At 38.6% G+C, this 24,935-nt stretch overlaps 1 pseudogene; it reads right to left on the minus strand.

The window, feature by feature from the left end:
- Positions 1-1,363: 1,363 nt before the first annotated feature.
- The window catches only part of LOC114024457, a 65,451-nt pseudogene continuing 41,879 nt past the window's right edge, over positions 1,364-24,935 (minus strand).

Genomic DNA, 24,935 nt, shown 5'->3' on the forward strand with positions numbered 1-24,935 from the left:
TCATGGGACTCTTCAGCAATCCCAATGGACTCCTACTCGGTATGTTTGTTAAAGTATTAAATAAAATGTATAGGAATACAAAAAGAACCAATTATTTTGAAATATAGCATTCAAAATAAGAAGAAACAAAAACAAGTTCACTATAAATTATAGATTGATTACAGTCTACCTGTGTATACTGGCAAAATCACAGGTTCTTTGTGTATTGATATATATAACTCTGGTTTAAAATATAGTTGTTGAGAGGGTTGTAACCTACCATGATTGAAAGAGTATTCATATCAATGAACTCACAGGTCAACCTAGTACCCATGAAAGATGTTACAGAGTACAGCTTTTATCCTTTGAGCGTGAAGTCAGGAAGACAACCACACTCATTCACAAAATGTTCTTTGGTGCCACTATTGGAGGCAGATACTAAGTGTCTAGTAAATAGATACCTGACTGTAAAAAGAGCATGTTGAACCATATGGTTTCTGAGGTTCCATTCAATTTTTGATCTATGAATGTGTTCTGGACTCATGTCATGGCTGAAATGCAAAGACAGAACTTGGGTGGGGGAGGAAGAGGGATGAAGATAACCAATGAAAGAAAGGTAGAAGAGGAACTCTAAAGAAGGCACTGTGAGAACAACCAGAGGAGCAAATCATGCAAGAACTCTAACTTAAAAAATCCAGGACAGAAAATGTATTAAGCAATGAATGCTGAGCTGCTATTGGTTTAAAAAAAATGCACCCCAGAGAAATGGAGAAATAAAAGAAGAATTTATTAGAGAAGCATCAGTACTACTGACTTAAAAGCTGGGCTCATTCAATTTTTAGACTGAGATTCAATTTATAACTTTAAAATTTAGGGACAGAAGAGAAATTTATCATTTCCTCTAGACTTTAGGTCCCCTGGTATACATGGGTTCACAGTTAAAACTGTATAGCACTATAAACATAGTGAGGCTAGACTAGCTTCAATAACCCTGCACTGTTTCACATACAGAGAGGATCTGTTTACACGGCCTGGTGGAAAGCTGATTCCAGGTGGTTGCAATAACTTCTCACAGGGCGAAAGTGCCTGAAAGGCATATAGGACTACTTAAAAGAAGCCAATAAGCAGCTATGAAATTAGTATCTAGCCAGTCACTTCCAATAAGTGGCTAATCCAGACCTATTTCCTTCTGTATCCCTGCCCATTAGTAGATTAATAGAATACACACCTAACTACAACAACTATTCACAGATTTTCCCCACCATCCTAAATTCATTTCAATGCCTAAAAAATGTTTTTTAAAGAAAAATGAAAAGGAGATGCAGGTTTTATTACATTTTAATAAGCTTTTTCTTTTGTTTCTTTTTTTTTAATTTTCAAAGATTTATTCAGTAATTTGTACTTTCTTTTCTTTCTTCTTTTCTAATATACCTTCTGATTTTGTTTTCTTGACAAATACTATATTTTCTGCTTTTGTTGGTTTTTTATTATCCTTAGTCCAACCAAATTTCTTGGATTGTTGCTGTTTTCCTGCTGAATCATCAGATTTTTGGGGGGGGGAGGCTAGTTTTGAACTCTTGTTCTTTGCTTATAGGAGAAGGGACTGCAGCTCTAGGAAGTTGATCTTTGGTGTCTGCAACTCTGTCTAGCCATACTCCAAGGCAGGTAAGTCTGGCTTTAGTGTTTACTTCACATAGTAAAGATGGGGGAGTCTTCTTATTTGGATTATGCCTCCACATTTTGATGAAGCCATCACTCAATGCTGTAACAATAACATGATGCTCTGGGACTTCAAAGCTGCAAATGTCTTTTACTCTGTTTTCATGAGCCTTAAATTCAGAGACATTTTAGAAAATCACAGTCAAACAACCTTACAATTTCTTCATCTCTAGTCACAGCAAGTATGGAATCTAAAATAAATGTAACAGGAGAAATTCTCTTTCCATTGGTGATGGTACCAGTAATGGATGCAGTTTCAAGTTAGTAGATGTCTATCTTGTTTATTTGACAACTTATATACTTCTCTCCACTAGGGGACCATTCAACTATGTGAGCATTTTGTTTTATATTTTTCATGAATGCCGATCTTCCTTCAATAAGGTTCCATGTTTGTAGCGTCTTGTCTGTTCCCACTGACAGTGATAATTTGCCAGATGGATGAACAGAAAGGGAAGTCACATGTCCCTTATGTGCTTTAATAGACTTCAAGCAGTCCCATCTCTTTGCATCCCAGACACAAATTAGTCCATCTTCTCCTCCACTAATTAAGTGCCATTTACCAAAGAATTTCAGGCAATCTATTGTGCCATTATGATGCATCAATGCTCCATGTTCTACCTTTTTTTTTTCATATCATAGATGTGAATTGTTTCATCTTTGCTTCCAGTGACCACAAAATGGTTATTTACAGCCACTGCTGACAAGGAGGCAGCATGGCCATGGTGGGTGAAGTCAGCCACAGGGGTTCATTTCTTGCTCTGGCCGCTCTGGCCAGGCTCCCTGTGCACCATGAACCTGAAAAGCTTTCTTTTGTTTCTAATAAAATCTCCATTTCATTTGGACTATTGGCATGGCCAGTCCTGAGGGATGACCTATCCGGTTGTTGTTTTTTAATCTGAACCTGGGATTTCATTGGTCTACCAGATTCTTTGTGAAGAAACTCCTTGTGTCAGTGCAGAGCACCACTTGTTTTTCAACTTAGACGCTTGGAGAGTTACCTGGGACAATGAGAGTTTAAGTGACTTGTCCATGTTTGTGCAGCCAATATATGCCAGAGGTGAAATTTGACCCAGGTCTCCATGACTCTAGTGCCAATCTCCTAACCACTGTGCCATGTTCCCTCATTATAAATAAGTGACTGCACATCAATAAATAATTCCAAAAACTGAGTGGAGAGGCTGCTAGGTGGCACAGTGGATAGAGCACAAGCCTTGGAGTTAGTAGGACTTGAGTTCAAATCTACCCTGAGATAGGTTGATAGCTAGTAGTAAATACTAGCTGTGTGACCCTGAACAAATCGCTTAACCCTGATTGCCTCAAATAAAAAAAAAAAAAAAGAAAAAAACCACAGTGGAAATCTGATATTTGGGGCCTATTAGTGTTTTCTTCTCATTTGCGTCTCTTATGTGTATGTCTCTGAGGGAGAGGTACGCGCATGTGTGTGTGTGTGTGTGTGTGTGTGTGTTTGTGTGTGTTTGCGCATGTCTCTAAACCTTTTTCCACTAATAACAGTACATTCTCTACTAGGTTTTCCAGTTGGATTAAGCATTCTCTGGTTTTTACTCAGATCAAATCCCTTGATAAGATTAGTCCAAGCATGTTTGTGAAATATATTACATGGCATAGAATCACTGTCATACATACTTGTGTGAGTCTACAAAATTCCAAGGCAAGTGATTAAAAACATGACAAAATCAAAAAATTGGGTATTTGGGGCTTTAAATCCCAAAATGCAGATGTACTTTAACTGTGATTAGTTACATTGAATCTAAGGATTAGAAGGGACTTCAGAAACTATCTGAAGCAAGTTAGGTAGCTGAGTGGACAGAGTGGCAGGCCTGGAGTCAGGAAAACCTGACAGATATTTACTGCAAGTCATTTTAACCTCTGCCTCACTTTGTCTATCTGTACAATGGGGATAATAATACATACCTACCTCCAACGGGTGTTGTGAGGACCAAATGGCATAATAATTGCAATGTGCTTAGCACATTATAAGTGATATGTGACACACACACATACACACACACACACATGTTTTATTAGTCCTATGCCTTAACAAAAATCTATCTAAAACATCCCCAACTAGTCATCTAGCTACAATGCGAAAGCTTCTTCAGTTAATATCTAAGATGACTATACTTAAAACAGATTGCTGTGAATATTAGGAGAATTAAAAATTAAAACAGGTTTTAAAGGAAATAGTATCATTCATTGTACCCTGTCATAGCTTGGTGGCACAACAGATATAGTACTGGACTTGGAGTCAGGAAGACCCAAAGGATTTGATTTGAACCTAATTTCCTCATTCCCTTACTAGCTGTGTGACTGAACAAGTCACCTGAACACTCGCAGCCTCAGTTTCCTCACTGAGTTGTTGTGAGGATCAAATGAGGTAACATATGGAAAGCCCTTTGCAAATCTTAGAGTGCTATATAGATGCTAGCTGTTATTAACACCAAATTATTTTTGTTTCATCTGTGTAAGTAGCCTGTCCAAAAATGATTTGATTATTATATTACAAAATAAACATTCATGGAGGAAAAGGATTGGACTTAACCTACTTGGGTCCAAAGGGTAGAATTGGGATCAATGAGTTTAAAATAAAGTGTGACAGGTCTTCTGGCAAACCGTGAACTGGCTGTCTTGAAAAGGGACAATTTAAGTTGCTAAAGACCCTGGGAATTACCACAAGAGAAGAAGCTAAGAGGAGATGAGGACTCCAGGGCAGGGTTTCCCCCCACAACAAGAGTTTCAAAGCTGTTTAGAGGGAGAGAAAAGAGCATATATGAAAAAGACCAAAATGTCTTCCCTGACAAAAGGAGCTTCAGCCAACGTCAGTGATATTTTCAATTCTGTGTCTTAAATTCATTTCCTAGGGAGACTCCAAAAAGTTTGCTAGAGGGACAAGTATAGACATATAAGACTATTTTGTTGATGATGATGATGAAATGATGATGATGATTTTAAACCATGGGTGCCAGGTGGCTGGAAAGCTGAAGGAGAGAAAATACTGGGAAGAACTGAAGGTTTCCACCTCTCCCTTTTCTCTTCCCCCTTCTTCTCCCATCTGCCTCCCTCTTTCTTTAGATGGGTGTGTCTGGCACCCAATGTACCCTTTTATTCTGTCAAAGACTGCACCTGACTGATCTAATCTTATTTGTCACAAACCCCTGTGGTTGACCTTGTTCCTTCAATGTCCTCGTGTCCTGTGGTTAACAGTTTGAGGTCAGAACCACATATGAAAGAATGATCCCAATTCCCCAGAGAGTTTTTTTTTCTCCAACTAGGAGCCTCACAAGGAGCCATTCATGTTTCATAACTACACTTCCAAGGGCAGAATTACTACAAATTTGCAGTCTTTTAAATTAGCATCATCAGACCATAAGCCTAATGTAGCAGCTCATAGGGTTAGAGAAGAAAAGATGGGTGTAGTTCAATTTAAAAGAAAAAAAATTCCTAGCAATTACAGGTATCAAAAAATGGAAGGATAAATCTTGTAGTGAATTCCTTGGTGTTGGAGATCTTCAACTAGAATCTAAATTCCCAGCAGGGATTCTGTGCCTAAGATTAATGTGTCAGGAGGGGTTTGGACTGCATGATCTCTAAAAGCAGTTACATCTCTAACAGTGAAATGCTTAAATGGACTCTGTGATTCTTTTTAAAATAAGAATAATCACTATTTAATTCCCACTTAAACGTCCCATCACTTTAACCTTAATATGTGTACAAGTGAATTCATCACCTCCCCAAATCTGGCTTCTTCTCACAACTTCCCCATTGATGGTTGTAATATTCTAAAATTAGAGACAACCAGGTGGTTCAGTGAATAAGGTAAGTAGCTGCTGGTGGACAATTCTTTATCAGTAAGGTCTGAGATTTTTTTTTTCATGCCTTTTGCATCTTCCTCTCATTTAGATACCTCATAACTTGGTTCCTTAATTTCCTATTTTATCTCCTCCAGCACAGATATTCTCTACATAGACTTGATTTATTCTGGATCCTTTTAGCATCTTTGTTCTCTTTAATGACATTTCTGCTTCCTCAGGAATTGTGTTGTTATGTTTCAAGTGTGGTAGTTTCACTATCCTTGATGAGGGAAAAGTTTGTTGTAATAGTTTTTGTTAATCTATTCTTTTTTAAATTGTTTTTGTTTTTATTTTTATTTTCAGTTTCAAATTCTCTCCCTTCTTCAAAATATATATGCAAAATATATTTCTGCATTTTAATAATCTTTTCAATTGTTTTTCTGTTTGTAGTCTGTTTTTCATTATATTCTTGAATGACTGTGGAATGACTTTGCCCCAGTACAAAATTTTGCCAACCTTCTCTTAGACTGGTTTTATTCTCCACTGCTTTTCTCTGCTTTATGAGATGATACAGTTTATAATCACCCATAAACAACCTTCATCCTTCCTTGTAAGACTTTATGGTGAGTATGTAATCTAACCCAGGGTTGACTTTGGCAGCCTTCTCTCTTTTAGGCTTTAACTTCTCAATGAAATTATTACATTTGGTGTCAATGTCATTTTAGTTTCCCATTCCTCACCCCCTTTTTAATTTTGAATAACTTGTTTAAATAATTCCAGGTTAAACATTAATTGTAATCCACATCTTTTTCTCATTACTTTTTTTTTCTTCTTACATATTCTTGATTCTGATCTTAGTTCGGACAAGTTGATTATCTTACTATACATCCATAGCTGACTCAGAAATAATTACTATTTCCCTAATATTTTCCTGTTTGTTAAAATGTTGCCAACTTTGTTCTTTTTAATTTTATCTGGTGCTTACTATATCTAATACTTACTAATTTTTTTCAAAAAGTATTCATGATATAGAGGTGTAAGATTTCTGTGTAATCTAGAAGTCTTTAAACTTTTCATTTATTTTTCTTGAATTCAACTTTCTCATATATTTCTCCGTCCTCATCTTTGCCCTCCTTTCCACTGAAATTGCCAAATATCAGTATGCTAAAGGTAAGGTTTTCAAAGAGACTTCAAATTTGGTACCAGTACCTATAGGTCCTCTGGATTATGAAAACTTAACTGGGCCCAAAGCTCTGGTAGTCTCTTCTTACAACAATCAATCAACTAGTCAATCAACAAGAATTTACTATGTGTTACTAGGTAGTAGGCATTGTGCCTTAACACAAATAAGGAGACAAAGAAAGAAAAAAAAAAAAAGCAAAAACAATCCTAGTCCTCAAGTACTCTATATTCTAATGGGAAGGGGGGAAAAGTATTTAAAACATTTATATAGAAAAACACCTGCAAAATTATACAAAGCAAAGAGCAAAAGTCTTTCATTTTCACTTGCATTTCTTAGGGGATATGGATCACATTTACTGCTTTTCTAAGAGTGTTAGTTTAGAAATCAGGTTTTTTAGTGGGGCAGAATCGCCGAACTCTGTTTCCCACTCCCACCCTGATCCTTCTCCTTCCCAATTATTTCTCTTTATTGGTGAGGAAAGGAGAGGAGGGGAGAGGAGGAAAGGAGCTAAAGGAGGGAAATGTAGTTGTAATACCCATTTTATTATCTGGCTTTTGTTAAGTTTAGAATAAAAATAAAATTATTTTTTCTTTTCCCTATTTTTCTTCTACCTCTCTTATTTGACTTTTAAAATTCTTGAGCTCTTCCAAGAAGTCTTTTTGGGCTTCAGACCAGTTCATATTCCCTTTTGAGGTTCCAGATCTGAGTTTGTTGACAATGTTGTCCTTTTCAGAATTTCTGCCTTGATCTTCACTGTTCCCATAAGAATCTATGGTACATTTCTTTTTGCTCATGCTGTTTGCTTATTTCCTGGCCTTTAAAAAGATTGAGTTCTCCTGCTGGAGAGCAGGGGATACTGACCCAAGCTTCTTGTGCTGGGAGCCCGGGGCCTGGTCACTGGCTTTGTGTGTTGTGGCCTCCGATGCTGGCAGTTGGGGGCTGTAGGGTTCTGGCAGCTTACCTGGTGTTGGGCTGGAATTAACAACACTGGAACTCTAGGGATAGGATAGGGCAGTCTGGACCCTGGAGGCTGCCTGCTCACCCCAGCCTTTCCTTTCACGTTCTTCAGCTCCTTGCAGATGGATGATTATAGTGGGATATTCGCAGCTGGGGCTTTTCCCCCTTGGAGCTGCACTTCCCAGAGTTTTGCTGAGACAATGGGAGACTTGGCTGCCATAGAACACAGTAGCACATAGTGGTTTTCCAAGCTGGTTTCCACTGGTTTCCCTGCCTGTACTGAGGCGCTCAGGGTTCCTGGTGTTAGTGCTTGCCTGCTCCACCACCTTGGGTTCAGGATCTCCCCCTGGTATGCTGAGGTGGGGCTTTCTGCTGACTTGCTGGGATGCCTCCCATTCTAAACTGCTTCCCCTTCCTCAAGGCAAGAGGAGCCTTTCCTGTTAATCCCTCAAGCTTCCAGTCTTACCAGACTGCTGCACCCTGTCTTTCTATTGGTTCAGCTCTTCCAGGCTTTTTCCTGGGGCGATATTTTCTAGGCTTTCAGAGGTTAATAAGGGACAGTGAGAGAGATTTACTTCTTATTCTGCCATCTTGGTTCCTGGAAACAGAACTCATAAAATTAATTTTTCAAAAAGAAATCTAGGCCCTATTTAATAGTCTCTCAGAGAAACAAGTAAAAGACATCCAAAATAAGAGCTCTGTATTCTGATGCTAAACTAGAATTTTGAATTCCCTTTCTTTCATTTGAGGGGAGAAGAAAATATTAATTATCAATGAACATGGTAAAATATATAGTAAATAACATAGTAATATAGTAAAACATTAATTTTAAGTGAAATATTTACCAATTTATAATAAATTATGCCCTGATGGTAAGAAATGTTCTTGTTGCACCCAAATGACTAATTTACAGCCAAGATGTAATATTAATGGAGAAATGTTGGCTCAGTGACTTTAAAATCTTAAATGGAAAGAGAAAAAGTAAATCATTGAAAACAAAAGTCAAATGTAAGATAAGGAAGAGCAAATATTAATGTGCTGCCCTCCATCTTTCCATGATGTTACTAACCCACTACTGTATTATACATGTTATTTTTTTTAAGGGGGAAAATAAGAATAGACTGAATCTGATCCATTTTAACCAGCACTATGAATCTGCTGGCTAGGACCAGGGTTGCTGTCTAAAACTACCAAGCAGAATAGAAGCTAATTGGCTCACATGAGAATTCAACCTGTTGAACAAACAGTGTGCTCAAATGAGCTGAACTAATTGGCCAACATTCCATGGGACTAGAGTCCACCCATAGGTGGAAGTGCACCCCCTGGGGAGGGTAGAAGAAAGTCAGTGGCCCTTTCCTCCCTACCATTCCTGCCCCTAGATAGAGGGCTGATTGTGCTAAAAGTAGCTCTCTGCTGGCTTGTTTTCCTGAACTGAGATACTTTATTAATGATCCTATGCTCTGTTCTCCTTTCAACCATGAACAATTATTATCACCTTTCTGGGAAATTACTGTCACCTGGGAAATACCATCTCTTGTATTTGCTTCCTGAGACCCCACTGACTTTCCCACAGAAAGAGGCTACCCTTAAATAGATATTGCCCCCTTTTCAGAACTCCTTTCCAAAATCCTATCTTTGGTCTTGTGGTAATTGGCCACTGCCTTAATCATTTGATGGCATTATTCTGATCTTTGTGGCAAGTAACCATTCTCAACCTCCAAGTTTGCTTTTACTGAGAGGGTGGAGTATTTATTTTACCACTTTACCTCTTAGGAACTAGAGGTATGTGTCTTCATCAGAATAGATTTTAAATCATTTTCACAATTATGTAAAATAGCCCTGAGTTCATCACTAAACTGCACTTCCCCCAACACCTAGAATAATAAATATCTTTGAGGCAGTCACTTATAGGAAGAGGAAAAATTGAGACTGAATCATGAGGAGGTGTAGCTTAGTTTTTATACTAACCTTTCTGGTTCCCAAGTCATTTATTAATAAGCTTATTAATCTAGAGTCTTAATTGATGATAATATAGTAAATACCATTTAGCCTACGTCTTTCTTACCTGATGAAACCCTTATTTCTGGATTGTTATGCTGCAGAAAGGAAACAGAAACATTGTTTAGACTTAATGCTTGTTGAGATTACTCTTGTTCAAAATTGTATTAGACTGTATGTCCTGTTTAAAGACAGTATTTTCATGCTAGAGTGACTGTGGAAAACAGTGCATTAATGCATTATTGCTGGAACTGTGAATTGGTCCAGCCATTCTGGAAAGCAATTTGGAACTATGCCTCAAAAGCTAGCAAACTATGCATACCATTTGACCTAGTGAGAAAGCTACTAGGTTTATGCTCCAAAGAGATCAAAGAAAGCAGAAAAAGAGTCATACATACAACAATACTTATAGCAGTTCTTTCTTGTAGTGGCAAAGAATTGTAAACTGGAGGGATTCCCATCAATTCAGGCAGGAATGACTGAACAAGTTATGGCATATGAATGTAAATAAATACTATCATGCTGAAAGAAGTAACAAAGGGAATGGTTTCAGAAAAAAAACTGTGATGACTTGCATGAAATGATACAAAGTCATGTGAATAGAACTAGAAGGATGATTTATATAACAAAAAAGAATATTGTAAAGACAACTGACTTTGAAAGACATTGGGGTCTTGATCAACACAATGACTAACCAAAATTCCAGGGGATTCATGACTAAACATGTTGCTCACTTCATGATAGAGAGGTGGTAGAGTTAAAAACAGTGCAGATTTAGACATTTATGTTGACCTGGCCAATGTAAGAAAAGTTTTATACTTGACTGTGCCTGTTTGTAAAGGGTTTTCTTGCCCTCTCAGTGGGTTTGGGTGAAGGTGGAAAGGAGAGAATGTAGATTTGAAAAATGAAGTAACATTGGATTTTTTTCTAGAAAGATTATTATCAAATGAAATTTGTTGAATGAAATCACCTCAGGAGTATTTTTCATTGAGAATACCTTTCTAGCCTATTGGTTTCCTTTTTTTCCAACTTAGACTTCTTTTTGTCATTTATTATGATTTTTTTTTCTCCTCTCCTGTTTTGCCTTTGCGGACAGGAATTAAAATTCTTTGTCCTGGGAATTTTTTCTACAAAACAGTAGAATCATCAATGTGAAATTAAAATAAAGGACTGCTCAAGTGTTTAGAGCAAGGAATAGTTAATATGCTTCATGGGTATCTATAGTTTCAAGAGAACATGATACAGATCCCCAGCACACTCATTGAATCCCTTGTGGAGAACTTATGGGAGAATATTGACAAGAGTCGATTTTTATTCTGCATATATTTATTATACGTCCATATCATCCTCTCCCACTCCAATGAAATGTAAGTCCCTTCAAAATGAAGACTGCTTTATTCTTTCTATTTGTATTCCCAGAGCCTAGCACAGGCACTGATACATATTAGGAGCTTAATAAACGCACATTCATTCATAGATTGGTTGAAGAGTAACATAGAAGAGGTAGGCATAAATAGATTGCAATCAGAATCAAATATCCATCTTGATGCAAAAGATCTATTGGAGTCTACTTGCATGCTATTGAATCTGATGCATATATTCACGGGATCAAAAATTTAAAGCTGAAGGAACATTTAGAGCTGTTAGGGGCCATATGTCCATCCTCATTATTTTGCAGATGAGGAAACTGAGGCCCAGAGGAGATTAAATGACCTGCCCACACAGCCTGAGATATAATTTGATCTTAGGTCTTCTTGACTTCAAGCCTAGCATTCTATCCATTATACCAGTTGGCTGCCTCCCATTCCTATAACTTAAACCTTTTAAATATCCCTCTCATCCAACTAATGTACCTGGTGCCCATTCACAGCAGTATTATCTTCTTTTAAGATGACCTACTGTAAATTTTAACCTCAACTTTGTCCTCTTCCACATAACATACTTCTTAGCAACTTGCTCCCACCCATCTGTTAGAATGTGCTCAGGGATGGCAAATTATTTTCAATTTTATCCTAAGCAAAATATAATTATGAAGATTAACAAAAAAATCAGGTGATGCATTACAAAACCAAGATGACCTATGGTCATCTGCTGCTTCAATTTACTACATCACCTGCAGATAATTTAGATTTTACTGCATTAGCAAAAACGGTTACAGGATTTACATTTAGATTTAAAAGGACCTCAGATAGCATGTAGTACAACCTTCTCATTTTTACAGATTCAGGAAAGTTCAGTCATTTGGCCAAGGTCACACAGAAAGTGTCAAAGGCAATTAAAACTCAGTTCAGTTAATCAAGAATCATTTATATATTTAGTATGTGCTAGGCACTGCCCTGGGCATTGAAAATGGAAAGAAAGGCAAAAACTTCAAAGAGTTTCCATTGTCTGACTGCAGAACCAACACTGTTTCCATTGTACCATACTGCCTAACTTATATAAGGGGAGTATTTAAGGTAGATTCATAGATTACTTTTTAAAAATATATTTTTAGCATTTTTTAAACTGTTAAGTTCCAAATTCCCTCCCTCTCTCCCTCACTCCAGCACCCCCCCCAACACACACACACACACACACACACACACTCATTGAGAATGTGAGCAACAGACTCATTAAAGTTAGAAAGGGCCTTGAAGAAGAAATGGTCAAATCCCCTCATTTTATAGATGAAGAAATTGAGTCCCAAGGAAGTGATGTGACTTACCCAACATCAAATAATCAATAAACAATAGATCTAGAACCTTAATTCAAGTCTTTTAGCTCTATGACTAATGTTCCTCTCCCACCCCCATCTCCCCAACACACATATCAAACTATGTCTCTTATACTGTGCTGGCATCATGGTACCCGCATTTCAAGTAAAAATTAAGTATTTTGGGACCTGCATTTGGCGATTTGAAGAAAGCAAAACTTTCTTTTGATTTAAAATGTGTAGTCATTTATTATTGCTTTTTTTCATTGCCCCAGGACTACAATTTCATCTGTGCAGGGAATCCCCCATGTGGAAACTTCACCACTAATGCCAGTCCACAGCTCATCTGTAACTTGTAGTCATAATAAGATGATTCAGGTCACTGAGAGGTTAAATGCCAAAGCCACCCTACAGTATGAATCAGAGCCAGGATTTCAACCTCAGTCTACCTGACTCCCAAACTGGTACTCCATACTGCCTTTCATTGTTAAAATGATCAGCTTTTATTATTATTATTAATTATTATGATAAATGGTAATAGATCAAGTGGCTTTCCAGTAATAATGAGTTTATTATGAAACATTGGCTTTATGATATAAATGTGAATGAATGAATTAGGTATACAGCGATTAAATCATTTATGGCTGCCTGCCAGAATTAGAGCACAATCATTTGACTCTCTCTGTTTTTCACTTTATATTTGTCATTCAAGTGATTTTTTTTATGACAGCACAGTAACTGACATGACTTTGTAATGGTTGGCTATTTTTGAATGCTCAGACAAAAAGGATTTAATAGCAATCCTAAATTTAACTATATAGAGAAAGAAAGAAAATGTAGAGCTATCGCTACTTTATTCTGGTGTGGTTTGGAGTTTTTTATTTCATTTTTTGATTTTCCCAAATTACAAATAATTCAGAGGACCATGGAAAGGCATATGGTGGGGGCAAGAAGGCCTTAACAAGTTACCAATGGCAGTTTACATTCACAAAATTATATAAATGATATTACTTAAGGACCTCTTTGACCAAACCAAAGCATTATTTAAGTTACCAATTTGGACAAGATGAATCTCACTGAAAGTTACAAATCACTTTTGACTGTTAAGAGTCTGCATGCAAAAAAAAAGTTCTACTGGAGATAAAGAAGGAAATCTTTGTTTTTAGAATTTTTATACAACTCCAAACAGTGAGTGGAATTCACTTCAGTCATTTTCAAAAAGTAAACAAACTACATGGCAAAAGTCCATGGCTTAACATTCACAAACGTAGAACCTTCCTCCTCCCTACTCTAGAAGCAACAGGAAGTGATAAGAAGTGATATGAGACACTAACTTCTAACAGGAAAAAATGATGTATCCTGGATCAAAAATGCATCAAGAGTGAAATAGTAGGACGACCCCCCACAGGAAATCATTATGTGGGAGAACAATGCATTAACATTAGGGTCAGCAGAAGGGGAGTATTTAAGGTAGATTCATAGATGACGTTACTACTGGCAACACTGTCCTGGGAATGGACGTGAACAGTGGAGGTTATTCAACAGCATCAGCACATATTTTTCTCCAGGCATACCTCACCTTACGCATATATACATACACATACACACGCACGCACCCCTACACGTACTTGAACACAATTTGTTCTGAAAAGTTATGTGTAAATAGAGTGTTTATAAATTGATCCTTATTACAATGTCCTGAAGGAGTTTGCTACTTAAATTCCCTTATATTCAAAAATCACCTAATCAATCTATATTATAAATTTAAATATTGTTCTGTGAGGGTCCTCACCCTGTCTGTTTGTCATTCAAGGATTTCCTACTGCCTCCTGACATAAATTAACCCTGAAATAGCATTTCCATTGCTTCTGTATGCACTCAAAACATCCTGAATGGGAGCTCTATCGATATAAAAAAGGAGCATTATTATTATTATCTGGGTGTAGATAGATAGAGAGTTGTCCTTTTGAGACAGGAGGACCTAGATTTGAATTCTACCTCTGAAATAAGCTGGCTGAGTGACCTTGGGCAAGCCACTTAACCTCTAAGGGCCCTAGACAATGATTTAAGACCATCCATTGCAGAATTAGGAGCCTGTCTGCGTAGAGTTTCCTCTCTTTGAGTTGCCAGTACCACTGAAATCATAAGTCTTTTAAAAAATGACATATGGAAGAATAATAAACTATTTAAACTGGAAAGGGCCTTTAGAAATCATTGAGAGATTATAAACTTTATTTTTCATATGCTGTCCAATATAGCTAACAATATCCCACCACCTATTTCTCTCCCTATCCCTTTATAAATTAATCAGTGGCCACAAGGAAGAAAACTACACCCATCCTTATCTCCTATCTCCATTCTCCTCTACTCTGCCCCATCTGTGTACCATTCCAACCCTGCTCACCCTTTCTACTGGGCAATCTGGAACTCTTCTTCCATAATTATCAAACTTTATCCTAGACCTCTGACGCTCTTTTCCATCTATTAGCCCTCACAGACCTAATGATAATGTGTTCCCCATCCTCCTTTCACTGCTGACTTTGGGGATTCCTGGTACTTAAAGTAGAGTTGGAATACTCCTTGCTCCTCAATGCCACTTCCAAATTCTCTCTTTATGTCCATAAATCAATAATCTCTTCTCCTTTGAAATTCAAAGTGTCAAAATTTTCCACCCAATGAAGATTATTGTGGCTACTGTATTAGCCCCCAGGTCATTCTCCCCACTTATCCCAGAAGTTCCAAACTTTGCTCACCATCTTCCTCTCCATCTCGATTGTTAACATTATACTAGAAGACTTCAGAATCCACACTGACGTTCCCTCAATTCACACTCATGTCCACAACGGAACTCATTATCTTTCCCTGAAAATCCACCCCTTTTCCAAATTTCCCTCTTTCCATCAAAGGCACCCTCATTCTCCCAGTCTCCCAGGTTTGTAACTTCAACATTATCCTTGACTGACTCCTCATGGCCCTCATGCCACATTGCCAAACTAAGTTGCCAAATCTTGCTGTTTCTCCCTTCACGATATCTTTCACATCTCTTCTGTTCAGTCTCTCTTCTCACAGTTATTGCCTTAGTTCATGTCATCAACACATCTGATACAGATTTTTGCAATGGTTTCCTAATCAGATTCCATGTCAAGTCTCATCTGACGTCAGTCCATATTCCTCACTGCTGCCAAAGTGATCTTCCTTATGCATAAACTTAAACATACCATTCACTTACGCAATAAACTCTTGTGGTTGCCTTAAGGATAAATGTTTAGCTTGTAAAAGCCCTTCACAGCTTGATTGATCTTTCCAACCTCATTGGATGTAACTCCCTTTCCTGCATACTTTTATCCAGCCAAACTGACCTTCTCTTTGGTCCTTACACGTAATGATCCATCTCCCTTTTTTTGCACTTGTTATCCTTCACACCGAGAATATACTCATTCCTCATATCGACCTCAAAGAATCTTTCTTTTCTTTCAAAATGTATGTCAAACATCACTTTTTTTACATAATACCTTTCTAGAGACAGCTAGGTGGTATAGTGGATAGAATGCTAAGCCTGGAGTCAGGAAGATCTGAGCTCAAATCCAGCTTCAGGCTGTGTGGTCCTGGGCAAGTCACTTACCCTCTGCTTACCTCAGTTTCTTCAGCTATAAAAATGGAGATAATAATAGCACCTATATTTTGAGGTGAGGATATAATGAGATAATACTTGTAAGATGCTTAGCATAGTGTCTGCCAAATAGTAGTAACTACATAAATGCTTGTTCTCTTCCCTTCCTCCTGATACCCTCAGCTGCTAGCAGCAACTTCTCAAACTACCTTGTAGTTAACTACTTTTTATTCTTTCCCTTTATATTTTTATCCTGTATAGATTATACAGAGTGTCCCAAAAGTCTTGGTGCAGTTTTAAGCAAGTACTTTTGAGACATGCTATATATACTTTTATCGTTTTCCTCACAGGATGGAAGTTCCTTGTAAGTAGTGATTTTTTTTTCATTCCTTGCATTTTTATCTCCAGTGCCAAGCATAGTACCAGGCATTACAGTTATCTGTATTTGTATCTGATCTTATTAGACTCTAAGTTCTGCTAGGATAGGGAGATGGCACTTTATCTACCACCCTGGAGATCTGATCTGGGTTAGTGAATGAAGTTTTGCCCTTTCTAACTTAATCCAGACTTGAATACTGTGTTTCCTTGGCCATCTTTACATCATGCCATAATCAAATCCATTCTACCATCCCTAAAAAGGACATATCTAGCAATTTGTCTTTTGCATTAGAATGTAAGCTCTTTAAAAACAGGAGCTATCCAGAGTTGGGGTTTGTTCATTTGTAACCCCAGAGCTTAGTACAATGCTTGGCACAGAGTAAATATATAATAAATGTTGGGGTTTTTTTTAATTCATTCATCCATTATCTAACTATTGTATTTCCCTCCCACTGTGCTCCTTACATATTGTTCAGTCATGTCTGACTCTTTGTGGCTTTGTCCATGGGGTTTTCTTGGCAAAGAAACTGGAGCATTTCTTCCTCTGGTGGATTAAGGCAAGCAGAGGTTAAGTGACTTGACCAGGGTCACACAGCTAGTAAGTGCTAAGGCTGAATTTGCAGTCATGTATTCCTGACCCCCAGGCCCAGCACTCTATCCACTGAGCCACCTGCCTACCTCCATCCTCACATAGTATCTGCTTAATAAAAGTTTGTTTAATGAACAAATAAATCTGATAATTTTATGGATGAGAAACAGGGTCAAAAAGATAAAGTGACGTGTTGGCCCAAGAATGAAGAGCTTGTTAGTAGCAATTCTAGGGACCATGACATAGATTATTACTTAATGTAGCAGAAAAGTCTGTAGAAAAGGTATCAGGTACCTGTGTTCAAATCCTGGCTCATATTTTCTGCCTATGTGATGAATTTGGAATTACTAGATTAGAGTTTGAATCTTATCTATGCTGCTTACTCCCTATGCTACCTTGAATAAGTCATTTAACCTTCTCAGGCCTCAGTTTCTTCATCTGTAAAATGAGAGAATGAGACTAGATGACTTCAGAGGTCCCTTTTAGCTCAAGATCTGTGTTGCCTAGTCAAACTCATTCTAAGCCTCAGTTTGCTAATCAGAAAAATGGGGAGGTTAATACTTGTACCACCTACCTCACAGGGGTGGGAGTGCCAGAGATAAGGCAATGCTTCCTTGGACAGATCATTATCGTTAGGTCATATGCTTATAGAGAATAGAATCCACATCTGTTTAAACTCCCACAGATGGGACCTATCAGCACCATGCAAAGGACTTAATGCTGTTTGAAAATGAGAAAAAGGAAAATGGAGGTACAGCTCAAAGAATTTCTTTACGGCTGGCCATCAAACATGGTTTTGGCATATGTCAAGCCCAACTACCAGAGCCAAGTTGTTTTAGAAACTGCAAGCATGAAGCCACAACTTGCCTTTCCCCCTAGATTATTAAATGACTGGTTATGCCTGGACACAGTAGACCAGCCAACCCTCTCCTTTCTGGAGAAAGGGGAATATTAGCAAGTCTGGCTCAGTCTTTATTTTGGTGGGAAGAAGAACTGTGATAGCTATCCTCTCTGCCATTTTCTTGTAGAAGCCCCATGCTTCTTATTTAGCAATAAACACAACAGGCTCCACAAGAGGCATAGTTTCATGGGTGTAGCTACAGGCCAAACAGGAATGTGAAGGACAGATTCAGCAGGCCTTGCTGGTTTCTCAGAAGCTGCCAATTTAATTCCAGGAGCACTACATTCAGAGATGGTTGCCCCCAGGGCAGTCAGCTGACCCCAGGCTCATTCCATTCTGCATTTGGTTAGTTTTAATTTGGCAAATATTTCCAAAGCACATAGTTTTGGCAAGGTACTCAGCTAAGTGCTGAGTTTGTGTGGATGAACTAAGATATATCTGCTGTCCTCAAACAGTATATAGTTCATGAAGGTAGGAGAGACATATGTGTAAACAGCTATAAAACAAATTAAAATATTCTTAAGTGCATAGGAGAGATCAAACAGAACAGCCCAAGAGTCCAGGATAGAGATAGCCCTCCTAAGTGAGGGGAAGGCTTCATGGAGGGGGTGCCGCTTGAGTTCTCAACATCCAAGAAGAGTTTAAATCAGAGGGCATTTGACAATTGTCTGTTCCTGGCAGGAAAGATGGTGTGTGCAAATTAACAGAGCTGGAAGAGGAAAGATCAAGATCAGGGAATAGTGAACAGTCCACACAGGAGAAATACAGAGCTCTCAAAGGAAAGTAGCATGAAATAAGGTAGAAGGGCAGGATCACAGATTTAGAACTGGAAGGGACCTTAGAGGAGATCATCATTGTCATCGTGATCATCATCATCATCCTCCTCAACATCACTAATATTTACATATCACTTATTATATGCCAGGCACCATGCTAAGCACTTTACTATTATTATCTCATTTGCTCCTCACAGCAGCCCTGGGAGATGGGTACTATTAATTATTATCTCTACTTTACAGATAAGGAAACTGAGGCAGTTTCCTAAGGAAAGCACTGATCCCAACCTCCTGCTTCCCAGGTTAAGTGATTTGCCCAGGATCACAGAGCTAGTAAGTGTCTGAGGCCAGATTTGAACTCAGTTCTTCCTGCCTCCAGGCCTGGCTTTATCCATTGTGCCACCTAGCTCTATTCCAATGCCTTCCCGTTCAATGATGGAAAAACTGAGGACTAGAAGGGTGAATTCATTTGCCCCAACTCATACAAGGTGTAACAGATGTAGATTTTGAGCCCAGCTCCTCTGACTCCCTATCCAGTGGTCTTTTCCACGGAACCATGTTTCCTCTCAAGTCTGGAAGCAGATTCTGTTAGGCCTTAAATTCCAAGCAAAGGAGTTTCCACTTTATTTGATAGAAGTAAGGAGCCACTGAATAAGAATGTGGAGCCATCAGTAAAATTCTGAACATTTTACAGATAAGGTAACTAAGTCTCGGAGAGGGTAGGTGACTCACTCAGCACTGTAAAGAATGTGAGTGGCAGGGCTAAGGTTTAGAATGAAGTCTGCTAACTCCAAGTTCAAAGCTCTTTATGCTTCATTGGGAAGAGAAAGAGGTAGTATGGTTCAGTGCAAAGAACGCTAAATTTGGAGTCAGAGGGCTTAGATTCAAATCATGCTTTTCTCACTAACTATATAATGTTGGGAAAGTCACATAACATATTTGTGCCTCAGTTTCCTCATCTGTAAAATAAGGAGGTTGGATAATATGGCCTCTGAGATCCCTTCCATTTTTAAATCTAGATCCTTTGACATATGAAATCTGTAAATCTCAGGGAGAGTCAGGATGGGACATTGTGACTAAGGCTATAGTTCCATCGAAGGAGAATAGGGAAGCGTTTTGGTCCTTCCATATATACTTGATGCCACCACCGAATGAAAGAGAGAAAGAGAGAGATGTATTACCTCTAATACTAGCATCTAATCCATCTCTTAACTCCCACTAAATATTGCTATATCCAGCGAGATGCTGGAAGGGAAAATATACTAGGGTAAGGAGAACAATCAGCATAGCAAAATGTGGAGGCCATAAGCAGCGTGGGTGGGGTTGGCTTCTTCTAACTTGAAGTTTGACCAGTCTCAAAAGGGACTGACCTTTGGAGAGTCCTAAAGGGACTGGTCCCAAAGGGAATGGTCCTAAAGAGTCCCTAAGGGAGATTCAAAAGGGACTTTCACTTGGAGAGTCCCAAAAGGTACTGGCCAAGACTAGTGCTCATTTGCCTCTCACCAACTATGCCCCATCTCTCACATAGGATAGGATCTTCATTTCTACCAATAAAGGACAGAGTACCATGCCAATGGGCCTTGGGCCAGAGGTTATTTTTGAACATTTTAATGAGGGAAATTTTCACCTACATGGCCTCTGAGGCAGCCAAGTAGCACAGTGGATAAAATACTGGGCCTGGAGTCAGAAAGATCTGAATTCAAATTCTGACTCATACATTAGTTAGCTGTGTACCCTGAGCAAGTCACGTACACTGTTTGCCTCAGTTTCTCCAACTGTAAAATGGGGATAATAAAGCATCTATTTCCTAGGATTATTGTACGGATCAAATGAGATAATATTTGTAAAGCACTTAGCACAGTGCCTGGCACAAAGTAGGTGCTTAATAAATGCCTGTTTCCTTCCTTTATTCCTCTGAGAGTCTGTAATTCCAATCCAAATAATCCAGTATAGATACTAACCATTATATGACATGAAATTATAATATATAATGTCAAAATAGAATTTTTTCTAGTATAGAAAGTAAAACTTAGTTTTCAGCTAGAAAACAGGAAATTCATAAGAATCATAGAATCTTAGACCTAGAACAGATCCATAATTCATAGATGAGGAAACTGGGGCCCAGAAAAGTGAAGTGGTTTACACTTGTTCAAATAGCTAGTAAGTGGCAGAGCCAAGATTCAATCCCATGTAGTCTCTATTGGAAAACCTCAAGGGAAGGGGAACCTCTTCACGCAGCTGATCTGACTTTTCGACAGTTCTAAGCACCGTTTTTGTTGTTCAGTCATTTCAGTCGTGTCCAACTCTTCCTGACCCCATTTGGAGTTTTCTTGGCAAAGATACAGGAGTGGTTTGCCATTTTGTTCTGCAGCTCATTTTTACAGTTGAGGAAACTAAGGCTAACAGGGTTAAGTGACTTGTCCAGGCTCACACAACTAATAAGTATCCGAGGCTGGATTTGAACTCAGGCCTTCCTGACTCCAGGCCTAGCACTCTATCCACTGATTTACCTAGTCACATTAGGAAGCATTTTTTTTCTTTCATCAAGTCTAACTCTGTCTCTCTTCAACTTCAACCTCAAAGTACCTGGTTCTGCTCTCTGGAGCTAAGCAAAACACATCTAATTCCTCTTTGACACGACTACCCTTCAAATATTAAAAGATGGATATCATGTGATTTCTATGTCTTCTTTTCTCCCGGATGAACTTTTCCTGTTCCTTCAATCATCTTCCCTTGGGATGAGTTCAAGGCCTTTCACCTTTCTTTTTCCCCTCTTTTAATGTAGTCTCTTTGGACCTCAGTGTCCCCAGTTATAAAACAAGAAGTTTCTTAAAACAAGATGATTTCTAAGATGGCTTCTGGTTCTAAATCCTCACTTCACCTCAAGAAGATTCTTTCTAGTCTCCTCCCTAAGCTAAGCAAAATCTGTGAGCATTGTGGCACTATACAAAGAACAATGACTTTGGAGCCAAAGGACTGGCCTGAGTTGAAATCCAGCCTCTGCTGCTTACTACCTTCTTGGCTTTAGGGAATGGTTTAATCTCCCTGGGCCTTGATTTTCTTCTATATGTTTCCTTCTCTTTGAAATGAGAGGGTTAGATTCCAAGGCCTCTGGCTTATAATTCTCCATCTCTGATCCTATGACCTATCCTTTTCCAGACACTCTGTTGACAATCCTATCTTTACCCTTGGAGTAATACAGTACACAGAACCTACAGCAAAGCCACATATTCACCTGCAAGGTATTTTACATTCAGGGAATGAAAATTCATCGATGAATAGCACTTAGGACATGTAGGAAATCCAAAGATCAAATTATTTCAGCTTCTCTGAGGCCTAGAGAGTGAGTTACCTGAAGTCACATAAGCAACAATGAACTGGAACCCAAAGTCAGGTCCCAGCATTCTGTTCATTACACCATACTACTTTCCATTATTTCTCTTACTATTCCTTTTATTTTATAGATTCACAAGATGCTCAATCTAACACTGGAAGGAACTTTTTAGGTTATCTAGTCTAAACCCCTTGTTCATAGATAAGGAATTTGGGACTTGGAGATGCTAAGCAACTTGCCCTGAGCCATCAAGCTCGCAAGTGTCCTAGGTGGGATTTGAACCTAGGGCTTCCCTTACTCTCTCCTCTTTGCCACACTGCCTTTTGTGATCACTCTGACTTAGGGTATGCCATAATGTAAAGCAGAAAAAGTCTAGATTACAGAAAAAGCATATTCCCGGCTCCCTCTCCGGTATCCCATGCACACCAAAATAGTAAACTCTTTCTGAATGAGATACTTGATATGGAGCCTAGTGAGTCCATAATAGTGGCAACTGATTGAGGATCGACCAAAGAACAAGATAAAAGGCAAGAAAAGTCATTCTTAAAATTTAATGACTGAAATGGTACAGCTAGCTGGAACAAAAGACTCTGGGCAGATGCCCACTTACCTACGGCGGTGGGATTCTCACACACATGGACACCATTCGGTCATCGCATGTTACGTCAACACAGATGCAATTCACCTGCCAAAAAAAGTACTTGCCACAAAAAAAAAATCTTGGCATGTATACAAAGTACAAATCTTAAGTCTTAACTCAGTATTTTCCAAAACAAATGGTTTGAAAATGAGGAAGATAAATAATCTCACGTCACATATACCTTAGTTCCAGATTAGTGACTTCAAATTAAAGATAATCATAGACTCTACAGCACATTGGGATATCAGGTCATATACTTCATTTTAAAACCATTTTAAAAATAAAGAAAGGAATAGGAACTGGGTCTGTAATTTCACTGGTATAGAGAAGTTCCTGGTGAGGAAAATCCTTCTACCACAATTTCTGAAACTTCAGCTATTAGACAGCTGCCTGTAGCGAATCACTGAACCTTTCTGGACCTCAGACTCCTCATCTATTAAATGCAGTGGTCGGACTAACTAGTCTCTCTGGTCCCTTCCAGCTTTAGGCTCATGATCAGTAAAGTACTTTACGAGCGTCAGGTCTTTCAAGGCTCATGGCCATCTATGAGTCAGGTATCACCAGCGTCTCTATTTTAACATTTAAGGAGACTAAAGCTCAACAAGGTTAAGTGACCTGCTAAATCATCCCGACTGCACCAGCCCTCTCTCTACTGCTATCCATCCTCCAGTCTCATTCCTGCTCTAACTTCTTCTGAAGATTGCTATGACAGATTTGTAAATCCCAAACTTAGTCACTTATCAGAAATAAGAATGTCTTTCATAACATGCAGACAGATCAACTTCATTCAGTTACTTCAAGGTACAATGCTTCCTCTAACAAGAAGATCCCATGTTGGGACAGCTAGGTGATGCAGTGGATAGAGCGCTGGCCCTGGAGTCAGGAGGACCTGAGTTCAAATCTGGCCTCAGACACATAATACTTACTAGCTGTGTGACCCTGGGCAAGTCACTTAACCCCATTGCTTAGCAAAAAAGAAAGAAAAGAAGAAGATCCCATGTTATCACAGGGAGTCATCACATCAGTGCACCTTGGACCAGTTATTGTTTCTATGGGTGAACTGTTCTTACTGGCTTTTCTATACCTTCTCCATATGAGCAGTATAGATAAAACAGGATTGCGTACGCCAAATGCAAGTTACAATGTGGCACTGAGGATCATCGATTTAAACCTGAAAAGGACCTTAGAAATCTCATTTTATAGATAAGAATAAGACCTCGATGTGTTTAGTGACTTGCCCAGGATCATATGGGTAGTAATCAGCAGGAGCCTTTTACAACAGTTGTGCCTCACGGAAGTGTGATAGCTACCAATTTGAAAAGTCCCTGATTGCTTCTGTAGCTTCCTGGGTCAAAGGTTCTTAACTTTTCATGGATCCCTTTGGTAGTCTCATGATGTCTATAGAACTGTTCTTAAAATAATGTTTTTAAATGCTTAGAATTACCATAGAAACCAAATATATTGAAATGAAAATGTAATTTTTCCCTGTCCAAGGTCACAGATCCCCTGAAATCTATCCACAGACTCCAGGTTAAGAACCCTTGCTCTAGAAGCTCCTCTCCTTTCTTTTCCTCCATCCCAGCAAGGGCTTTAGGATCTGTAGGTCTTGTAGCATCCAAAGCCAGAGGTCCTGACAATAACTGTGGTGTTTAAGGAGCTGTGGTATAAGACCCTTCTTAGTGCTGGGGATATTCTCTACCCCAGGAATCTATAAAATGAAGGAGGTGGACAATGTGATTTCTGAAATCACTTCCAGATCTAGCTCTATAATCCTATGAATTTAATATTCCAGGAAGCACTCTTCATCTCTCTGTATTGATAAAACAACCGACCTGTTGGTACCTGGCAAGAGGGGATATTGCCCAAAGCTGAGACACCAAAGTGATGCATGGCATGTATGATTTTCTCCTAGATTTCTATGCCCTTTAAACATACTGGTAAAAAAAAAAAACCACATTTCTTTTGTTGACTTGTGGATGCTGCTTATAGGTTCGTGCTACTATGGTCTGCTAAAGGATGGTGAACATCTGTGACTTTATTTCTAAGTCCTTCATCTTTGGTGAAAATAAAATGGGTTTCTGGAAAGCACTGGATAAACAGAGGTCCAGTTGTTTCCTAGAATCCTAGAAGTTCGCTTTAAAAGCTCAGACCCTTTGAGTTAAACATGTACTATTTATTATCCCTCTCCAACCCGCTGACAGTAGAACAGCTATTCATTCTGGAATCAAAAAAATAGCCAATGAAAAAGAATCCTAGCCTTGAATTGAGCCAATCTGCCTACGTTGGCCATGTGAGGGGGAAAAGGAGAAAATGCAAAGTAGTACTTCTTCTTCTTCTTCTTCTTCTTCTTCTTCTTCTTCTTCTTCTTCT

Source organism: Vombatus ursinus, unplaced genomic scaffold (genome assembly GCF_900497805.2).
Source record: "Vombatus ursinus unplaced genomic scaffold, bare-nosed wombat genome assembly UNPS02014821.1, whole genome shotgun sequence".
Classification (NCBI taxonomy): Eukaryota; Metazoa; Chordata; class Mammalia; order Diprotodontia; family Vombatidae; genus Vombatus; species Vombatus ursinus.